At 41.5% G+C, this 23,072-nt stretch overlaps 1 protein-coding gene across 1 annotated transcript in view; it reads left to right on the forward strand.

Moving 5' to 3' along the window:
• The first annotated feature begins 10,201 nt into the window (after positions 1-10,201).
• LOC100350055 (ras and EF-hand domain-containing protein) overlaps positions 10,202-23,072 on the forward strand; it is a 245,165-nt gene continuing 232,294 nt past the window's right edge. The window contains exon 1 of the mRNA XM_089336421.1: positions 10,202-10,350. The gene's annotated coding sequence lies outside the window, so the exon portion shown is untranslated. The remainder of the gene's footprint in view (positions 10,351-23,072) is intronic.

Raw genomic sequence — 23,072 nt, forward strand, 5'->3', positions numbered from 1 at the left:
ATTGAATTGGAATCCCCTGGTATGTTTCTAACTCTACCATTTGGGGCAAGTCAGCTTGAGCATGTCCCAAATTGTACATCTCTTCCCTCTCTTATTCCCACTCTTATGTTTAACAGGGATCACATTTCAGTTAATTTTCAACACTTAAGAATAACTGTGTATTAATTACAGAATTAAACCAGTCATATTAAGTAGAACAGACAAAAAAACTACTAAGAGGGATAATGTATTAAGTTGTTCATTAACAGTCAGGGCTATGCTGATCAAATAATTTTATTATTTTTTAAAATATAGAGTTTTTTTTTTGGCCAATAGGAAGAACCTGGTATGATACATACAAAAATTTTTTTTATATATCACATTGAATAACTAAGTCTCCTAACAAACATTGCGGCTGGAGCTGTGGCATAGTGAGTAAAGCTGCTGCCTGCAGTTCCAGCATCCTGTGTGGGTGCCAGCCATTTGGGAAGTGAACCAGTGGATGGAAGACCTCTCTCTGTCTCTCTCTATCTCTCTTCCTCTGCTTCTCTGTAAATCTGCCTTTCAAATAAATAAAAAAAAAACTTTAAAAATGTAACTTCCAGGTATTTAAAGGTGCAAGATAGCTTCTGTTTTGTTATAGTAAATATCTAGCAATTTTTAAAATGTACTAAATATTTTATTGATACAAGTAAACCAATGAAGCTTGTCATTTTTAAAGTTGTTTCATACTTTATTTTCTAATTACACTAGTTTACATTTGATTTCTTTACATCATTTTCAAATGATGGGAAAGGAAACTTCCAAATCAGTCTAATCAGCTCTAATTAGCTGTCATTAATTTATAGAGTAAAGGACATAAAGGTATTCATTAAGATCTTAAGAATAAAAATGTTGAGCCGGCCCAGTGGCTCAATAGGCTAATCCTCTGCCTTGCAGCGCCGGCACACCGCGTTCTAGTCCCAGTCGGGGGATTCTGTCCTGGTTGCCCCTCTTCTGGGCCAGCTCTCTGCTATGGCCCGGGAGTGCAATGGAGGATGGCCCAAGTGCTTGGGCCCTGCACCCCATGGGAGACCAGGAGAAGTACCTGGCTCCTGCCATCGGATCAGCGCAGTGCGCCAGCAGCAGCGCCACGGGCACGGCGGCCATTGGAGGGTGAACCAACGGCAAAAGGAAGACCTTTCTCTCTGTCTCTCTCACTGTCCACTCTGCCTGTCAAAAAAAAAAAAAAAAAGAATAAAAATGTTAGCAGAGCTATTAATATTATTAACTATAAACATTAGTGAACTATAGAGCAACTGAAATTCTGTAAAATGTCTTCAAGCAATTTAGGGACTTCGATCTATTAGTCTTATGTTTAATTAAATGATGTTGGTAGCAATTAAAGATCACATTGATATGAGTATTATATTCGACGTGTTCCTTCTATCATGGGATTCAAAGACTGCAAGCAGCCAAAACAAATGATAAACAGAAATGTCGAAGACATGCATTTTCTATCATACACAGTCTGGGACAACAAATAAAGAGAGGCAGATACTGCTCTAGGAATGCTACACATAAAATATATATAAATTACGAATCCTTCCCACAATTCTGTGAGGCAGCTACTATTTTCCTTATCCCCTTCTTTCAGGGTTTGGGGTACAAGCTATCTGAGCTCAGGACGCGTGTTGTTCACTTTCCATTGCATTGCCTCAGAAATCCCTGGCAGTTAAGAAGAAAAGTCCAGGACACTTTCCAAATTGCAGTACTCATTCTACACCTGAGAGTCTAGTATCTTTAAAAACTCCTAGTAAGACTTGATTTCGATTTTTGTTCTTTTTTGACCAGGAAGAAAAAAAAAGCAAGGATAAAAAGGATGGTGGTTGAAGGTAAACCAGAAATATAAGTAGTGTGTAAAAGTTCAGTGCATCCCAAAAGTGTAAGTGAAACTTACCCTTAGTAAGCAGGATAACAATAAACATGTCATAGCAATGAATCTTTTTAATGATTATGATAGGTAACACAATGAACTTCACTTTCATTTCTGATACTTTAACTGTCAAGCCATAGTTAATACTGGATATTAAATCTGTACACAGTGGTAATATAGTTAGGTATTTTATTGAAAACATACTTTTATCTATTTGACTATTCAGTTACTCTGAAGTCAATACTGATAGCAGCTTATACTTATATTAAAGAAGTCAATGTCATACATACCTTAATGTTTATGTAAGATAGAATAAATTAAGCTAAATTACAAGTTACAGAGTTTTATTAGCAACTATTTAGCCAATGGCTAAAACTAATGGCTGTTTCTCAGTAAAAGAAGTGACTCCACCATGCATAGTTTACAGATTCTTGAGGCTGCTTTGTAATGATAAGAAGCTGAAATAAACGATTATCATGAAATTCGATTCAGTAAACTTTCTACAATATTACTATTGAGGGTTTTGTGGGACTCTATTACTTCTAGACATTTGTCAAACCTGGCCTTCCAGATGTGACCAGCACAAGTTTCTTTCTAACTAAGTTAAGGGAGAGCACTGCCTCACATCACCACCTCCATGCCTCAGAGAGGAGAAGATAGAGTTGTCATTTATTAGGAATCAGTAGTTTGATTTAAAGCATGTCTTTCAAAATCAGGACTTAATTAGGAAAGAATAAGAATCATGACACCATAGTTCAGGTTTGGTGGAGACAGCAAGGTGAAGGTTTTTTTTTTTTTTTTTTAAGAATTATTTTATGTATTTGAAAGGCAGAGTGATGGGGTAGAGAGGGAGAAGTGGGGAGATAGAGACAGAAAGAGAAAGAAAGAGAGAAAGCAAGAGAGCGAGCCATCCACCATCTGCTGTTTCACTACCCAAAATGGCCACAACAGCCAGGGCTGGGCCAGGTTGAAGCCAGGAGTCAGGAACTTTATCCAGGTCTCCCATGTGGGTGGCAGGAACATAAATTAAAAAAAAGCACTTAAATCAGAACTCTCTTGTAGGATGCTGGTGTTACTAGCAGTGGCTTAACCTGCTGTGCCTCAATGCCAGCCCAAGGTGAGGATTTTGAAGAGACAGATTCAAAAAATCTTTCGGTACTGACAGTTGACGCTGCTTGTTGAAAAGCTGATGGGTCCTTCTGAAATTCCTAGAATGACAAACCAAACATTTGCTTAGCTAGGCAGTCCCTGGAGAGAACTGTTGAAGACTGACCCGATAATCAAGTCCTGTTCCTGCTGACAGTGAAATGTGGTTTTTGATTCTGTGTGGGGGCTGACTGAGAACAGACGATTTTTGTCAGATTTATTTTCTTTTCATCCTTCTATCCCAAGGTCTTATGCCCAGATTTCTTTTTCTTTTTTTCTTTCTTTTCTTTTTTTTTTTTTTTGACAGGCAGTTAGACAGTGAGAGAGAGAGAGACAGAGAGAAAGGTCTTCCTTCCATTGGTTCACCCCCAAAATGGCCGCCACAGTTGGCACGGTGCACTGATCTGAAGCCAGGAGCCAGACGCTTCCTCCTGGTCTCCCATGTGGGTGCAGGGCCCAACCACTTGGGCCATCCTCCACTGCTTTCCCGGGTCACAGCAGAGAGCTGGACTGGAAGAGGAGCAACTGAGACAGAACCGGTGCCCTAACCGGGACTAGAACCCCGGGTGCCAGCACCGCAGGTGGAAGATTAGCCAAGTGAGCCGCAGCGCCGGCCAAGATTTCTTTAATTTACTTCACAATATATAAAACCCCACTGGTCTTTTTTTTTTTTTAAGATTTACATATTTGAGGGGAAGAGTTAGAGGGAGAGGGAGGAGGGAGAGAAAGGGGGGAAAGAGGGTGAGAGAGAGAGAGAGAGAGATCAATCTTCCTTCCACTGGTCACTTCTTAAATGACTGCAAAGCTAGGGCCAAGACAGGCCAAAGTCAGGGTCTCTCATATGGGTGTCAGAGGCTGAAGCACTTTGGCTATCTTCTGCTTTCCCAGGCATATTAGCAGGAAGGTGGATCAGAAGTGGAGTAGCCAGTACTCAAACAGTGCTCATATGGGATGCCTGCTGTAGCCTACGTTGGTCTTTAAACTTGATTGTTTCACCAAGCAGAAGACCTTAATTCACTTGGTAACTCCCTGCCAACTTAGTCTATGGACATGGTAACTTCCATCTACTGCAGTGCCAATATAGGGCCAACACACATGGTCATAAGCATCAGGGTATCAAAATGGCAAATGCCCTTACTCCTGAACTCGGTCCTGACCATGCTAGTCATTGCAGAGTTCCCTGTGGTGACTCGTTCTCCTAACTCCTTTCCCAAGTCATAAGAATCACCAAACGAGACCTTTAAATCCTACACTCATTTGATTTCCCATTCTCATTCTCTGGTTTACTCTGTCGGTCTCTTGTTTTTCATCCACCAACCCCTTGTTCTCTTTCCACTGTAATCCATATATACTGCTATATCCATGTGAAATCCTTTATTATTGGAAGTGTCATCTTCTTCCTTAACTTTCTGGATTGTATAGGCTTATTTCGTACTTTGAACAACGTTCATCCTGTTACAAACAGCTGGGTGGTTGTTTGACCTAGCGGTTAAGACACAAGATAGGACACCACATCCCATAGCAGAGTGTCTGTGTTTGATTTCCAGCTCCAGCTCCTGATTTCAGCTTCCTGCTTATTCACACTCTGGGAGACAGCAGTGTTAACTCAGGTAATTTGGTCCGTATCACTCACATGGGACATCTGGATTGAGTTCATGATTTTCGGCTCTGGCCCCAGCCAAGCCCCAGTCATTGCAACCATTTGGGGAGTGAACTAGCAAAAAGGAGCGCTCTCTCTCTCTGTGTCTGTCATTGTGAAAAATATTAATAAAAAATGGTTGATTTTGTTTTATTTCAAGGAGGGACACTTCTTTGCTACTGTTAGATTTTTTTAACTTTTATTTAATGAATATAAATTTCCAAAGTACAGCTTATGGATTACAATGGCTTCCCCCCCATAACGTCCCTCCCACCCGCAACCCTCCCCTTTCCCACTCCCTCTCCCCTTCCATTCACATCAAGATTCATTTTTGATTCTCTTTATATACAGAAGATCAGTTTAGCATACATTAAGTAAAGATTTCAACAGTTTGCTCCCACACAGAAACATAAAGCGAAAAATACTGTTTGAGTACTAGTTATAGCATTAAATCTCAATGTACAGCATACTAAGGACAGAGATCCTACATGAGGAGTAAGTGCACAGTGACTCCTGTTGTTGACTTAACAAATTGACACTCTTGTTTATGACATCAGTAATCACTCTAGGCTCTTGTCATGAGCTGCCAAGGCTATGGAAGCTCCCTGAGTTCACTGACTCTGATCATATGTAGACAAGATTTTTTGTGATTTTAGAGTTTTGTTTAAATGAAATATTTGGCTTAATAAAAATTTCAACTAGATATACTATATTGCCAATAAATATCATATATGTTGCTTACTACTTTATTCTTTGAGTCTATATTTTTCTGCTTATAAACAATCTTAAAACTTTTTTTTGGCTTTTTAAGGCCAAACTTTTAATTCTGAATGGCTCAGAAATATATTTAGCCGGCGCCGCGGCTCACTAGGCTAATCCTCCACCTAGCAGTGCCGGCACACAGGGTTCTAGTCCCGGTCGGGGCGCCGGATTCTGTCCCGGTTGCCCCTCTTCCAGGCCAGCTCTCTGCTGTGGCCCGGGAGTGCAGTGGAGGATGGCCCAAGTGCTTGGGCCCTGCACCCGTATGGGAGACCAGGAGAAGCACCTGGCTCCTGGCTTCGGATCAACGTGGTGTGCCGGTCACAGCACGCCGGCTGCAGTGGCCATTGGGAGGTGAATCAACGGCAAAGGAAGACCTTTCTCTCTGTCTCTCTCTCACTGTCCATTCTGCCTGTCAAAAAAAAAAAAAGAAAGAAAGAAAGAAAGAAATATCTTTAAATTTTTGAATTTCATGGGAATGCAGAAAAAAAATGGTTCCTTATTCACACAGATATGACATGCATTTCATACAGCTTGCCTCATTTATTCCCAGGCTAGAGGGTATGATGACTGTTTTCATATCATGACGACAGATGAGGTGATTTGTCCAAGTGCCCACTGTCGTTAAAAAATAAGTTTACTGAGTACAAATTCTCTTCTACCCTGTGCCTGAGAATGCTTTGGGGCATTTTATCTGAGCTAGCAGGGCTACCCACGTTTAGCTCACGAGTGTGACATGTTGCTCTTTATGGATGCCAAAAGAAACTTCATCTGGCAGTGAGAATCACTCTGCAAAAGTGGTTACTTCCTTCTGGGCTTATTTCTCTCTGGCCACAATGGCTGCTTTTCCTGGAAAAGTCTAAACAAGTTTCTACCATGGCATCCCACCTTCTTTTTTAATGACTATCCTCATTGTCCATTTGGAAGATTTCTCTCTGTTTTTTCTATCTCTTTCTCTGTTACTCTGCCTTTCAAATAAATAAATAAATAAATGTTTTTCAGAAAAAGTCCATTTAAAAAATCTAATCACCCATAATCCCAATACTCAGAAATAACCAATGCTAATACTGAATTTTTATTTTTTTCAGAATTGCAATGACTCTAAATCCTTAAATGCAAGGCAAAGAGATGGAGTAGAGAATTTCTTCCAGTGCCACACTGTGTGGTTTCTCACAAAAAACGTATCGGGGGCCGGTGCTGTAGTGCAGTGGGTTAATGCCCTGGCTTGAAGCACCGGCATCCCATATGGGCGCCAGTTTGAGACACGGCTGCTCCACTTCCGGTCCAGCTCTCTGCTATGGCTTGGGAAGGCAGTAGAGGATGGCCCAAGTCCTTGGAGACCCGGAAGAAGCTCCTGGCTTCGGATCGGCACAGCTCTGGCCATTGCGGCCAACTGGGGAGTGAACCATCAGATGGAAGACCTCTCTCTCTGCCTCTCCTCTCTCTGTGTAATTCTGACTTTCAAATAAATAAATAAATCTTAAAAAAGTACCTATCTTCATTCTATGCTTTCTACTTTCCCATTTGTCTACCCTTAAGCTTCTGTGTGATAACACATGGCTCTTAGTTTGGGAAGACCTGTTTTTTTCTGAACTATATGATTTCTCTCCCTTTTATTCTTCAATGCATTTGAGTTGGATGCAAGCATCCAATTCTTTGGATACACAGCATCTGAATCCTGTCCCTGACTACCTACCTGTTGGCCTTGGGACTCATCCATTGGTCCAACCACATTCTAAGACAGTCCTTTTCAGCTGTGGATGTTTTGGCTTCCATAAACAGCATGCCCATCATATTTTGGGCCTCCAGCACACAGGTTCTCCTAAAGCATTGAACTTCCATGTTTGGCCCATAATTTCTAAACCAAATTTAATCTGGGTGTGACTCTTCCTTTATTGGAGTCAAACTAACCTTGAATAAATCCTTCTGCAGACAGGCTAATTCTCTCTACTCAGACACTGCATTCTGAGTAAGCAGGACTGGTTTCATCTCTGCCGCTATTTAATTAAGGTTTTGCTTTAGTTTTAACCCATAATTTAACAAAACAAATTTTCCAGTTCTATGCTGATCATATATCTTGTGAAGAAGGATTATCTCCTGCCTACCACCAAAAGCAACCTTGAGGGCTTTCTTGTGCTTGTTGATAAATGATTGCCTCCTGGTCCTACTCTTCACCCTTATAATTACTTGGGTGACTATGAAAATGAAGGAAGTCGTTTTCCCTAGTTCTTCCTGCCGGCCTGGTGTTGAACCTGAGTTCTTCCTTGCAATAAAATGATATGGCTCTAAATATAAATATCATCACTTTCTGATTTGGGGAGATTGGATGTAGCAGTTGAGCAGTTTGCAGCAGGCTTTGTCTACAAAGTGGGAATAACAAATTCCTACCTCACAGAGATAGTGTGAGGATTAATACGTTAAAGAATACCAAGCACCTGACATTTAAACCTTAGTGTGTCTTCCCCGTCAAATTATTTCTTTTTCTTCTCTCTTTCAAAGACTGCTTCTACACCTGTCCTAAAGAAGGAAGCCCAAATCTATTTTGACACTTTGTAAAACTGCACGTGTCCATGAGCTCTGTACGTTGAAGAAACATCTTGGGAAGGTAATTGTGGCTCCAGTTTACTGTTTTCCAAAGATCTTTTGCAGTATGGATGCTCTGTATGTCACGGTTGGGAGGTTCCATGTGAGAAATGCTATAGATTATAGCTTTACCTTGAAGAGCTACAATACATATTAGCTTCCTAAAGTTTCTTAAAGAAGTCCTGGGGTAAATACATTTATTTATTTTACACACTTATTTTACTGTGGGCCCTTTTCTTATGTAAAACAACTTTTAGTTTCCTAAGGAACACATTGTGATTTCCTTCCTTGGCCCTAACCACATCAGTCCCCTCATCTCCTTTTATTAATAAGTGGCATGTGTGGTGCAGATTCTTTTACCAATTTGTGTGGCATTAGGGGGAGTGGTTAGAGAAAAATTTGGAAATTTGAATTGGAATGAATACATTCTAGGCTAATATACAGCACGCTGTTCTTAGTGATGACCTGGAAAAATCTGTGAAAAGGAAATTAAAAGATAAGTTAATTTTGGTGCAACAAATTTTGAAAACCATGCATATTGGGAAGTTCAAAAGTTCACATAAATGCATAGTATATAAAAAGCTACACATGCATTTCAAAAATGTTTTGCACCAAAATATATTCTTTTAACTCTAGAAGTGCCTGTGTATGCCATGAATGCGAAAACACAAACGTCAGACCTACAATCAGATAATCAGAATTTGGCACAGTGAATGCATAAGGTACAGATTATTTCACTCTGAAACCCCAAGAGGCTGCGCAAGTATGGGTACCGTTCCCTATTAGTGCAGAAGTGAGTCTCATCTCACCCCCACACTGCTTTCTGAAGGTGGGCAGATGCGGCTCATAGCGCCCTAGAGTCCAGCCAGAGCCGTGGCTTGTCTGCATCAATTCTGATGTCCCACCCTTCTGCCCAATACAGGATAAGGTTTGAAGTAGTCCCTTGACAGTAGGGACTCCATTTTGGAGCACTTGAGACTCCATTCTGGGAAAGCACCACCCCCACCGTGAGACTCTGGTCTGAAACTATGATCTCAAATAGTCGGACAATAGCAGTGCACTACATCACCCTTGGCAATACACAAAAACCCCCTAGCATGATTGCTCAAGCTTAAAAGTAGAAAGGTTGCACCTGGGTTACCTGGGCTAATAATGAAGATGTGATTTGTCTATGTCTTAAGATCATAATTGCTGATTGTAAGATTTTAGCAACCGCTTAGCAACCGTGTATTCTCTCCCTCCTCCCGATTTTGCAGTTTTTGCCTTTATAAACCCTATGCTGTAGTTCCTCACTGCTCCTCTGTCCTTGTCAGAGGGCCCCAACATGTTGGATCAATAAAGTTAACCCTTTGCTGGTTGCATGAGAGAAAAAGTCTCTTGGAGTCGTTCCTTGGGCGGTGGGCTTTTTTGGATCCTAACAGGTTCAGAGGGCCGAGAACGCTGTTGTTGAGCAACATCATTATTGCTTTACAAGCATGGATTCGCTGTTCCGAACTCCAACAGTAAATCAGGGACTTGCGTTAAGAGCTTTTTCCATGTAAAGCCCGGACTCTGCTACTGCCGCATTCCTCCTAAGAGCCTTCGCTCTCTGCATCCAAGCTCCGCTTTCTAGAGAGGCCTTCATTAACAACGCCGCAGCAGGACATTAACTAGCATTCACTCTGGGTTGTCTGCTTTGCGGAAAGAAGCGGAGCAGAGGACAATGCTGCCCCCCAGCGGAATCTGCGAAGAGCTGGGAGCCTTCCAGGGAGCTTGCCCTCACCTCAAGGATCTGAACCCGCAGCATTTCCAGCTCCGTTCCCCGAGAGCCAGTGCGGAGGAAACTGAGGGTGCAGAGTGTGCTGGGCAGGCAAGGAGGAAGAGCCAGGGAAACAGGACTAGGCGAGCCCAGTGTCGATCAACTTCCCGACACTACAGCCTTCCGTTAAATCCGGATTCTGAGTCCCGGCCTGAGAGATTGTAACAGGCCGGGAATGGAAAACAGGTGGATCTGGGTTTTCAGACAGCGTGATTCTGGCCGACTGACGAATTTGGTTATCCTGTGGGGGGAGCAATCTTCCGGGTCTCTGGCAGGGGCAGAGTTCTTGCGGGTCAAGGGATCCCAGAAGTCGCTTTTCTTTGGCGCAATCCCCGCAGCGACTTCCGGCGTCTCCCGGGCAACCAAGACCGGCCCCGCCCACCCGCCGGGAGCCCCGCCCACCGCCGCCGCGGTTTCTATGGCGACCCCGGCGCGCGGCGTTCGGATTCCTTAGGTGGTGAGAGAAACCAGGCGTCTGCCCTGGCGTGCCTCGCCCGACCTTGGAAGCGAGATTTCTCGTCCAGAACAGAGGTAGCTTTGCTACTATTATTAATGTTATTATTTGGCTACTGTTTAATCTTGAAAGGCGCTTTGCTTTTTGTATTTTGGAGAGCAGGGGAATCATATATGGAACTTTCTGTCTAGCGCTAGTTCTTAGCATTTTACGTTCAGACTTACACGCTGTGGACAGACACTCTGGTGAAGGAATCCGCGAGGCCGAGCCGGTTAGCAGGTTACCTTCGCGCAGGCCTGGCGTAGGGGCGAGCCCTGGGGTATGTGTGGCTGCCCGCCCTGAGACGGTTCCGAAACCGCGGACGTTCTGTCCCCTCTGGTCTGTGCGGTCCACCCTGTTCAAGTCTGCTGCCTCAGACTGTTTGAGACTGAGGAGGTCAAGTTCCCCTGTCGGGGAGCAAAGGCTGTGAAGTCAAACACCCCATGGTGAGCTTGGTGCACAGGAACCCTAAGAAGCATTGCAGCCAACTTCTGTTAGGAGAGACACGCTCTGATTGTATACAGTTTATAAAGGACACAAACCATTGCACACGGGAGAGGAGGAGAGGGAAGGAGAGCTAGCTGTCTCATGTGCTCTCTCAGCCTCAGATACCCAGAGTGGCCAGAGCAGGGAGCTGGGAACCCAGTCCAGGTTCCACGTGGTTGGCAGGAACCCTCACTGCTGCCTACCTGGGTCTATATTAGCAGGAATCTGGAGTCAGGAGCTGGAGCCAGGATGGAACCTGGGTACTCTGCTGTGGGACTTGGGCACTTTAACTGGTGCCTTAACCACTTACGCCAGACACCTGCCCCAGAACTCTGAATTCAAAGTTTGCTAAAGGAGAAAGAACAAAGTGAGTGAGTGTTTCAGAATGTTTGCAATTATCATGTAAATTTTGAGAAGGAAACATCAGTGGCATGCATGATTACTGAGCCATGGACCTAAGATGTATCTTAACAGCCATGAACCTAAGAGGTATTTATTTCTGTACCACAAGATAGCAAAATAGTGTAAGCCTTACCTCTTCCTCCTGTTTTTATGAGTGGGGAAACTGGTGTGTTTCTGCTACTTACACAACAGCATCTTGGATTAAAATAACTTGAAAAAAAGTGCAATTCACCTTACGCAAGCTTGTGAAGGAAGTAACCGATGGGGAAAACTCTCCTAGTTTTTCCTGCCCCCCATTTAACATAGAAGTTTCAGGAATCTCTAAGCCAGGACTAAGGAAAGACTCCCCTGGGCCGGCGCTGTGGCTCACTAGACTAATCCTCTGCCTGGGGCGCCGGCACCCTGGGTTCTAGTCCCGGTCGGGGCGCCGGATTCTGTCCCGGTTGCTCCTGTTCCAGGCCAGCTCTCTGCTGTGGCCCAGGAAGGCAGTGGAGGATGGCCCGAGTGCTTGGGCCCTGCACCCCATGGGAGACCAGGAGAAAGCACCTGGCTCCTGCCTTTGGATAGGCGCAGAATGCTGGCTGCAACACACCGGCCGTAGCGGCCACTTGGTGGGGGGTGAACCAACAGAAGGAAGACCTTTCTCTCTGTCTCTCTCATTGCCTGATTCTGCCTGTCCAAAATTGGCAGAAATGCTCATGTGCTCTGCTCTGGAATAGTTATATATAAACAGTGACACTAAATGAGAGTGTTTTTAAAATTTATATAATGAGAAGAAATTTCATGTATTTCATATATACCTTTTTAAGAGCATAATCATACTTTCCACTTTACCCTCCTTTCCTCTCTCACTCTCACCATCTCCTTTTCTTATTTCTCATTTAATTTTTACAATGATATACTTTCATTTCACTTTATAATTACAAGCTTGCAGGAACTGCCAGTTTGAGAACTGCTTACAGCATGAAAAATTTCACTATTGTGTAATGCCCTAGTCATGAAACTACTGTTCTCTATCAGGCTGACCTTGAACAAGTTATTTAAACATGCTAGCCCTCAGTTTCCTAATCTGGAAAATAAGAATGTTTTATAATGTCAAATGCATTTTCTCAGTGGTAGAATCCTTTCCTTAAAAGGAATCTCCGTATTTGGAATGAACTTCTGTAGTTGAGGTAATGAGAGTTTCAACTCCTGGGGTTCCTTCAGTTCCCAAGCCCCCCATCATGGTCTCTGGTTCTCCTTGCAATCCTGGAGTTCTGCAGAATGTGTGAAAGTAGCTAGATAGTATTTCTTCGTGATCTGTAATTGCTCCTTTGCCTTCTAATACCAGGGATGAGTAATTTTCCCCTAGAAAATTCCATGATACCAATTATTGTTACTTTCAGGACAGACATGGTTATCTTTAGAAACTGTTTGTCGGGCCGGCGCCACGGCTCACTAGGCTAATCCTCCGTCTTGCAGCGCCGGCACACCGGGTTCTAGTCCCGGTCGGGGCGCTGGATTCTGTCCCGGTTGCCCCTCTTCCAGGCCAGCCCTCTGCTGTGGCCAGGGAGTGCAGTGGAGGATGGCCCAGGTGCTTGGGCCCTGCACCCCATGGGAGACCAGGAAAAGCACCTGGCTCCTGGCTCCTGCCATCGGATCAGCGCGGTGCGCTGGCCGCGGCGGCCATTGGAGGGTGAACCAACGGCAAAAGGAAGACCTTTCTCTCTGTCTCTCTCTCTCACTGTCCACTCTGCCTGTCAAAAAAAAAAAAAAAAAAAAAAAAAAAGAAACTGTTTGTCAAAGAGTATAAAAACACGTTTAAGAGAAATTGCCCATGTATATTGTTTAGTATTAGCACCATGTGTATAGCGTTATATATTTTTTATTTAGCAACTCATAAAGATGTATTGATTTGTGAGACTCAGTTTAAATTTTTAGTCTAAAAATAGTAATTCTATGTATTTGTTGGCTAGAAAGTGAATTTAAATACATGTACACTTGCAGAATGATTAAATCAGAGTGTTAGCATATCCATTCTCAAATATTTATCATTTTTTGTGGTAAAAACATTTAAAATCCTCTCAGCTACTTTATATATACAATATATTATTGTTAACTGTAAATACTTTGAGGTACAATAGAACAACAGAACATATTTTCCCTATTGCAACTTTATGCCTGTTGGCAAATGTCTTTCTTTCTCTGTCTGTCTTCACCCCTGCGTCTGATAGCCACCATTCTACTCTACACTTCTATGAGTTCAGCTTTTGCAAATTACACATATAAGTGAAATCATATGGTATTTGTCTCTATGTGCCTAGAATATTTCATTAACATAAAGTCAGAGTTACACAGAGAGAAGAGGCGCAGAGAGAGAGAGAGAGAGAGAGAGAGGTCTTCCATCCACTGGTTTACTTCCCAGATGGCCACTCTGGCCAGAGCTGTGCCGATCCGAAGCTAGGAGCCAGGAGCTTCTTCCAGGTCTCCCATGCCAGTACAGGGGCCCAAGGAGTTGGGCCATCTTCTACTGCTTTCCCAGGCCACAGCAGAGAGTTGGTTTGGAAGAGAAGCAGCCGGGACTCGAACCGGCGCCCATATGGGATGCCGCCACTTAACCCACTGTGCCACAACACTGATCCCAAGATTAATTCTTCTAATGTACAAACAGAAGATTTCTTTCCATTGATTTGTGTTATCTTTTATTTTTATCAGTATTTTATAGTTTTCAGGATAGAGATCTTTTGCTTCTGTAGTTAAATTTACTCCTACGTATTTTATTGTTTTGATTCTATTGTAAATGGAATTTTCTTAATTTTTTATTTAAACTGTTCATTGTTAATGTTCAGTTTGTTGTTAGAAGTAAACTGATCTTTCTAAGTTGATTGTCTATGCAGAAATTTTACTAAATATATCAATTCAACAAGTTACTAGTAGAGTCTTAAGAATTTTCTATATATAACATCATAGCATCAGCAAACTGAGATGATTTTATTTATCATTTCCTACTTGGATGCCTTTTATTTATTTCTCTTGCCTAATTGTTTTGGATAGGACTTCCAGTACTATGTTAGACAAATTGGATGGCAGTGGTCTTGTTTTGTATCTTAGAGAAAAAGCCTTCTTAGAGAAAAAGCCAACTTTTCACTGTTAAATATCTTAACTGTGGACTTGTGAAATATGTATTTATTTCTACTTCTTTGTATAATTTGAGGAGAGTTTTTATCATGAAAGGATGTTGAAATTCATTTTTCTGCTTCTAGTGAGATAACCATGTTTTTTTTTTTTTTTTCCTTTCATTCTATTTATGGTGCATTGTATCTGTTGATTTGTACATATTGAGCCAACCTTGTGTCTCAGGAGTAAATTCCACTTAATCATTATGAATGATCCTTTTATTGTATAATCGGTACACTTGAGAATAATGTATATTCCGTTGTTAGTTGGAATGTTCTCTATATATCCGTTCAGTCCATTTGGGTTAAAATAAGGTTCAAGTCCAATGTTTCCTTATTGATTTTCTGTCTGTATAATCTGTCTAATATTGAAAGCAGGGTATTGAAATCCCCTACTATTGTGTTACAGTCTTTGTTTCCATTTGATATGTTAATGTTTTATGTATTTAGGTGCTATGATGTTGGGTGCATATATTTTTATGCTTGTTAAATGTTCTTGGTTATTTGACTGTTTATTGTTATGTAATGACTAAAGTCTATTTTATTTGAAATAAGGAACTACCCTACTCTCCTTTGGTTTCCATTTGCATGGGATATGTTTTTCCATCCTTTCACTTGTAGTCTATAAATTTCCTTTAAGGTGAAGTGAATATCTTTTTTTTTTATCTCTAATTCTTCTAGAGTTACAGAGAGAGGTAGAGACAGAGAAAGAGAGGTCTTCCATCTGCTGATTCACTCCCCAGTGGCTGCAATGGCCAGAGCTGAGCCAATCTGAAGTCAGGACCCAGGAGCCTCTTCAAGGTCTCCAATGTGGGTGCAGGGGCCCAAGGACGTGGGCTATCTTCTACTGCTTTCCCAGACCATAGCAGAGAGCTGGATTAGAAGAGGAGCAGCAGGGATTTGAACCAGTGACCATATGGGATGCCAGCACTTCAGGCCAGTGCTTTAACCTGCTATGCCACAGTACTGGCCCGGGTGAAATGAATATCTTAAAGTCTGCATAGAGTGGGTCTTCTTTATTTAAACCTATTCAGCTAGTGTATGCTTTTTATTTAGTAATTAACTATTGATAGGTGAGAATTTACTAAGACCATTTTGTTAATTGCTTTCAAGATGTTTTATACATATTTTCTTCCTTTTTCCCTCTTCTGCTTTCTTTCTTTGTGGCTTGATGGCTTTCTATTGTAATATGCTTTGGATTTTTCTTTTTTTATCTTTTGTATATCTATTGTGGGTTTTTGCTCTGTGGTTACCCTTACAACTTATATACAACATCATATATTTTTTAAAGATTTATGTTATTTATTTGAAAGGTAGAGTTACAGAGAGAGAGAGAGATAGAGAGAGAGAAAGATCTTCCATCCACTTGTTTACTCCCAGAATGTCTTCAATGACCAAGGCTTGGCAAGGCCTTTATTGTATTGAGAGATGTTCCTTTTATACCCAACTTGTTTAAGTTTTAATCATGAAAGGATGTTTTATGTTATCAAATGCTTTCTCTGCCTCTATGGAGACAGTCATATGGTTTCTATTCTTCAGTTTCTTAATGTGATGAATCACATTTATTGATTTGTGAATGTTGAATCATCCCTGCATACCTGGTATAAATCCCACTTGGTCCGGGAAAATGATCTTTATGATGTGTTGTTGGATTTGATTGGCTAGTATTTTGTTGAGGACTTTGCATCTATATTCATCAGAGAAATTGGTTGTAGTTCTCATTCTCTGTTATATCTTTTTCTGATTTAGGATTAAGGTGATGCTGGGTTCATAGAAGCAGTTTGGGAGGATTCCCTCCCTTTCAGTTGGTTTGAATTGCTTGAGAAGAATTGGATTATTTCTTCTTTAATGTCTGTTAGAATTCAGCAGTGAAGCTGTCTGGTCCTGGACTTTCTGGACTTTTTTTGTTGAGGGTCTTTTTTTTTAAATTCTTTTTTTTTTTTTTGACAGGCAGAGTGGACAGTGAGAGAGAGAGACAAAGGTCTTCCTCTTGCCGTTGGTTCACCCTCCAATGGCCGCCGCCGCTGGCGCGCTGCAGCCGGCGCACCGCACTGATCCAAAGGCAGGAGCCAGGTGCTTATCCTTGTCTCCCGTGAGGTGCAGGGCCCACGGACTTGGGCCATCCTCCACTGCACTCCCTGGCCATAGCAGAGAGCTGGCCTGGAAGAGGGGCTACCGGGACAGAATCCGGCGCCCCAACCAGGACTAAAACCTGGTGTGCCAGCCCCGCCAGGCCGGGGATTGGCCTATTGAGCTGTGGTGCTGGCTTTATTGAGGGTCTTTATTACTGATTCAATGACCACCTTGGTTATTGGTATGTTTAGGTTTTCTATGTATCCCAGATTTGATATTGGTAGATTGCATGTGTCCAGGAATCTATCCATTTCTAGTTTTCCCAGTCTGTTGGCGTACAGCTCTTTGTAGTAATTCCTGATGATTCTTTTTATTTATGTGATGTCTGTTGTTGCATTTACATTTTCTAGGTCCTTGAGATGCATTCATAGCTCATTTATGTGATGCCTTTTCAATTTCTTGATAGAGGCATCAATTGCTATAAGCTTCCCACTTAACAGTGCTTTTGTTGTATCCCATAAATTTTGTATATGTTGTATTGTCATCTTCATTCAATTCCAGTAATTTTTTAATTTTCCTTTTGATTTCTTCTATGACCTACTGTTCATTCTGGAGTGTTGTTCAGTCTACATGTGTTTGCACATTTTCTATAGATTCTTCAGTTGTTGCTTTCCACCTTCATTCTGTTTTGGTCAGAGAAGATGCATGGTATGATTTCATATTTTCTGAATTTGTTGAGACTTGCTTTATGGCCTAGCATGTGGTCTATCCTAGAGAAAGTTCCATGCACTAATGAAAAGAGTCTCTATTCTGCAACTATGGGCTAAAAAGTTCTGTAGATATCAGTTAGGTCCATTTGGTCCATAGAGTCAGTTAACTCTGTTGCTTCTTTGTTATTTTTTGGTTTGGTTTATCTGTCCATTGGTGAAAGTGTGATGTATAAATCCTCCATTATTATTATATTGGACTCTATGTCTCCCTTTAGATCCATTAACGTATCTTAAACAGCCAGGCATCTTTTGATTTGGCACATATACATTTACTATAGTCATATCTTCCTGTTGAACTGATCCCTTTATCATTACATATTGCCCTTCTGTGTATGTCTTTTTTTTTAAAATATGTATTTATTTATTTGAAGGGCAGAGTTACAGAGAGGCAGAGGCAGAGAGAGATATATAGCAGGAGATAAAGAGAGATCTTCCCTCCACTGGTTCACTCCCCAGATGATTGCAATGACCAGAGCTGGGTTGATCTGAAGCCAGGAGCCGGGAGCTTCTTCCAGATTTCCCTCACAGGTGCAGGGGCCCAAGCAGTTGGGTCATCTTCTAATGATTTCCCAAGCCATAGCAGAGGGCTGAATCAGAAGTGGAGCAGCTGGGTCTCGAATCAATGCCCATATGGAATGCTGGCATTTCAGGTGGCAGCTTTACCTGCTACACTACAGCATCGGCCCCTCTGTGTCTCTTTTTAACAGTTTTTGTGTTAAAGTCTATTTTGTCTGATATTAGGATAGCCACACTTGCCCCTTTTTGGTTTCTGTTAGCATGGAATATCTTTTCCCATCCTTTCACTTTCATTCTGTGTGTGTCTTTGTTGATTATGTCTGTTTCTTGTAGACAACAAATAGATGGGTCTTATTTTTTAATGCGTTCATCCAGGCTGCATCTTACCTGGAAAGATGAGGCCATTTACCTTCAAGGTTACCATTGATGGGTAACGACTTGGCCTTGACATTTTCCTATAAGTATTCCTATTGTTTACTTTGGATTTCCATTGTACTTTTACTAGATTTTCTGCCTTCACCTTCTTTTATAATGATGACATTCTTTTTGTGTTTTTATGTGTAGCACATGCTTAAGCATCATTTGTAAGGCTAGATGATGGTGACAAATTCTTTCAATTCCTGTTTGTTATGCAAGATATTTATTTCATAAATATCTTCATTCATAAATGAGAGCTTTGCAAATATATTATTCTTGGTTGAAACGTTTTTTTTTTTTTTTAATTAAGACCTAGACTACATCCATTCTCTCCTAGCCAGCAGGGTTTGATAACAAATCAGCTGGTAATCTAAGTGGAGATCCTCTAAAGGTGATCTGGCATTCCTTTTGTGCCCATTGTAGCATCTTTTCTTTATGTTTTACCCTAGAACATTTGAATACAGTGTGTCATGATCAAGATCTTTTCCATCAGTTCTATTAGGAGTTCTGTGTGCTTCCTGTATTTGGATATTCCTTTCTTTCTCCAAATTAGGGACATTTTCTGTTATTATTTCACTGAATAGGGCTTCTAATCCATTCTCTCCACACCTCTGGGAACTCCTAAGACACCTATTTGGTTGGTTGTTTGATGGTATCCTGTAAGTCTCCCATACTGTTTTTAATTTTTCTAATTTCTACTTCATTTATTTTGTTCTGACTGAGATTTTTCCAAAGATTTTTTTCTAGCTTAGATATTCTTTCTTTGGCCTCACCACATCTCTTTTCAAGGCTTTCCCTTGTAGTTTTTATTTGACATGTTGAATTCTTCATTTCTAATATTTCAGTTTGTTTTCTCTTCAAAATCTCAATCTCATGGCAAACTGTTTCATCCCTGTCATGTATTAATTTCTTTAACTCATGAATTTACTTTCATTGCTTCTGAGTAATCCTGTGATCATTCTTCTGAATTCCTTTACAGGCATTTCGTCTATCTCTTCATCTTTACATTCTAGTATTGAATTGTTTTCCTTTGAGTCATGCTGTCTTCCTTGTTGTTGTTTCTTATATTTTTGAGTTTATTTTTTGGCATTTGTGGAAATAATTTTTTTTTCTTCTGATGGGTTTACCTTTGAATTATGCCTTTGTGGCTTTATGGCATGTCTGCTATTTCAGTGAATAATCAGACAAGTTTGCTGGTTTGGGCAAGGGGGCTCTGGTCAAGTGCTTAAATGTGACATGCAAATCTATGATGACACCCGTGTTGGGCATGGTAGATCTCTATTTTCAGCAGGGGAGATGGAATGTTCATGTCTATTGGCCAATCACAACCTCACCTCCTCCTTTTTAATGTGATCAGTGCCCTGGTTTAGCTCATAGTGGACACAGCCTCCTCCCACACAGCCTCATGAACCACCCAAAGGAACTGTACTTTCCCCCGTGTGAGCAAGGAGCCTTCTACAGTCACCTTCCCCAAGCTGTCAGGGAGCTCTGACCCTCTGTCACCAGACACAGTGATTTCCCAAAGCCCCAGCTACACTGGACGTACTGTGCAGTCAGAGAATTCCCAAGGTCACAGCACACAAGTCTCCTGCCGTCATTGGTGCAGAGGATCCCCTCTCATCCCTGTGATCCTGTCCCATTCCATGGAGAGAGCAGGGATGTTCCCAAAGCCAGCTGCCTATAGGTGCTCCACCTTGGCAGTTTGAGCTTGGAACCTGTGATATGCTGAGAGGAGGGGGCCACCTCACAGTCCTGTATGTGTGTCCAGCCCACGGTCAAACCTCAAGGCCAGACTCAAAGCCAGTGGCGAACATGGATTTTTCCTTTGGTAAAATCCCCGGTCACACATGTGCACAAGAGCTGCCACAGCCTCCCCTGGTGTTAGAATGCCATCTTCTCCCCGCTGGTTGTTGGGCGCCCTTGTTGGGGAATGGGTAGAAAGAAACGTATGTTTTTTTCGCTGAATTATGTGGATCCCTGCCTCCTGCTCCAGCCTGGAATCAAAGTCAGTGTGGTCTGCAGAGCTCTCCCTCAGGCAATATCCCCACTGGTACAGGCTGCCTCAGGTCTGCTCTCACCTCTGTCTCAAATGCTAGCGTGTCCTCCACGCTCCAGCTGCAGGAGTCATGTGTGGTGGCCTTGCCTGCTGCGTGTCCTCACCTTCCATGCTGCCTCATGGCATCCCTCATCCATCTGTAGAATTTCCACTGCGAACTTTCTGGGAATGCATTTCCTCCATGTTTCCTCTGCTATTTTCCCCTGGTCGAAAGCAGCACATCTTTTCCGTATTCAGCCATCTTGCCAACTGAAAACTCTAGTTCATGTTTTAAAATGTCCAGCTTTTTTCTTTTGCATAATATTGTGTTGACTCTTTGAGGGATTTTGTCATTCCATACAAAGTTTAAGGTTATTTTTATTTCCTTTTTTGAAATATTTGTTTATTTTGAGAGAGAGAGAGAAACATGCACACACACACACACACACACACACGGAGAAAGGGAGAGGGAGGGAAGGAGGGAGAGAGAAAGAGATTGATTTTTGATCCACTGATTCACTCCAGAGATGGCCACAACAGCCAGCTCTGGGCTAGGCCAAAGTCAGGAGTCAGGAACTTAAACCGGGTCTTAGACAATTGGGCCATCTTCCTCTGCTTATCCCAGGCCATAAGCAGGGAACTGGATCAGAAATGGAACAGCTAGAACATGAACTAGCACCTGTATTGGATGCCAGTGTTGCAGGCTGTGAGTTTACCCACTATGCCACAACATTGACCCTGAGTTATTTTGTCCAATTCTGTTAAATTTGATGCTGGAATTTGCTAGGGACTATATTGTATGGTAGGTAATTTTGTGTATTAAAGATAAAATATTATTAACAATAAATTTAACAATATTATTTTTCCAACCCATGAACATGGGATGTGTTTCCATTTATTTGTGTCCTCTTCAAAATTTTTTGTGTTTTATGCTTTGTATTGTAAAGGTACTATCTCTCCTTAGTTAATTTTATTCTAGTTTTTTTGTAGTTATTGTAAATGAGATTGATTTCTTAATTTTTTTTTCGTATATAAGTTGAGTATCCCTTATCTGAAATGCTTAAGACTAGAGGAATTTTTGGTTTCAGATTTTTGTGGGATTTTGGAATATTTCTATAAGTGTAACAAAATGATCTTAATGATAAGACCCAAGTCTAAATACAACATTTATTTGTATTTCATATGTCTTATACACATATAATAAAGATAATTTTATGCAATATCTTTAATAATTGTGTATATGAAACAAAGTTTGGTACATTAAACCATCACAAATAAGATGTGGAGTTTTTGACTTGTTCAGGTCAATGCTCAAAAAACTTCAGATTCAAAATTGTGTCTGCAAAATATGAGGATAGGAATAAACTTTCCTCCTTGCGAAGAATCTTGGATAGTCTGTTGCTTGTCATTCTACTGCATTTTTGGTGCACAGTTTGGGTCTGAATGAAGCCTGTGTGGAGAAGTGCATTCCAGAAAGGAAGGCACTATGGGAAGTATGGCTGAGACAGTTGTTCTCTCATCGACAGCTGGTAGAAAGTAGGCTATTCTGACTTGCTTAGTAGGCATCCTTCTTCCCCAGCTTCTCATCATCCTCCCCAACTTTTGTCACCGGATGAAATGGATGGGCTTTATCAGGAACAAGAGCTCTCTTTCAGTCAAGGGTCTCCGAGTTGCTGTATTCCCATGTTAGAAACTTAGGTAAATTCATTTAGATAGTGAATGTCTAAGTACAAAATTCTGGAGTCTAATTCTTGAATGAGGAGATGCCTTTGAGTCCTTGGACCTACCTCTGGAGGTCATGTCATCTCATTGAATTGGCACCTTCAAATGACTTTTTGTTCTTTTTTCACTTCAGAGAACAATCACATAGGACAAGATTCAATTAATTCATATAACAAACTTACTGAGATCCTAACTATTTAGACATTAAAGATACAGCAATGAACAAAACAAACACCCTTGCCTTCACTGGGACCACAGCAATTTCAGACTTAATTGGGAGCCTCTTGCTGTTTTTGTTTGTGTATCTTTTCAGAAGAATGTCATGCCTGTGTGCCTGTGTTTGTGTGTGTGTATGTACACATATGTATCTTTCACAGATTTACCAAATACCATCAAGAAAGATCATACTGCCTCCTACTTAAACATGCCCTAGAAGTCTTCCATACTGACAGATATGCCTCCCTCCCTTTGTAGATGACTGTGTTGTATTCTGTGTTTTGCAGATGCTGCATACCTTTAACTCTGACAGTCCAGGCTGAACTTATCGTTCATGGTCTAGCTCCAAGTCCAAAGTCCCTGGAAGCATTGTCCCTGCGCTTTTCACTGTACTCTTCTGCTGTCTCTAATATCAGACACATATTTGTATCATGGCCTCTATTACATGCCAACACTCATACCCTACCTGCTGTTTTTGTTCTTTTCCACCTTTAGTTCAGAAAAGAACTTTCATTCCAGTTTCTAACATTCATTCGTTTCTGAGTCCTTAGTACTAACACTTGCTAAAAAGACGTTTAGTCGGTGCCTTGTTTTTCCATTGATTAGATGTGGAAGAAAATTTTGTGTAAGAGGATTCAGAATTCAAACAGCTTTGGTGTCATTCACTGATGTTCCTGTGCTTCTTTTCTTCCTGAAGTCTGTATAAAATTTTCCTGGAATCTGTAAGAACCTCTATTGAATGTGGCAGTCTCATTCTGGCCTCTAGTGGATGATGCTATTTCAGCAGCTAGGCTGGCTGCCTCAGCAATTCCTGCTCCAAATGGGCTACGACACATGTGCAACTCAATAGATGCAGACACACACATCTCCTTGCTTAAAATATGTAACTCTCTACAATAGATCTTTAGCGAGAAAATAAAAGTTATGCAGCCTAATATCTTTTTAAGAGTCAAGTACTTTTAGAAATT

Source organism: Oryctolagus cuniculus, chromosome 1 (assembly GCF_051225735.1).
Source record: "Oryctolagus cuniculus isolate XC-2025 breed Fujian yellow rabbit chromosome 1, ASM5122573v1, whole genome shotgun sequence".
Classification (NCBI taxonomy): Eukaryota; Metazoa; Chordata; class Mammalia; order Lagomorpha; family Leporidae; genus Oryctolagus; species Oryctolagus cuniculus.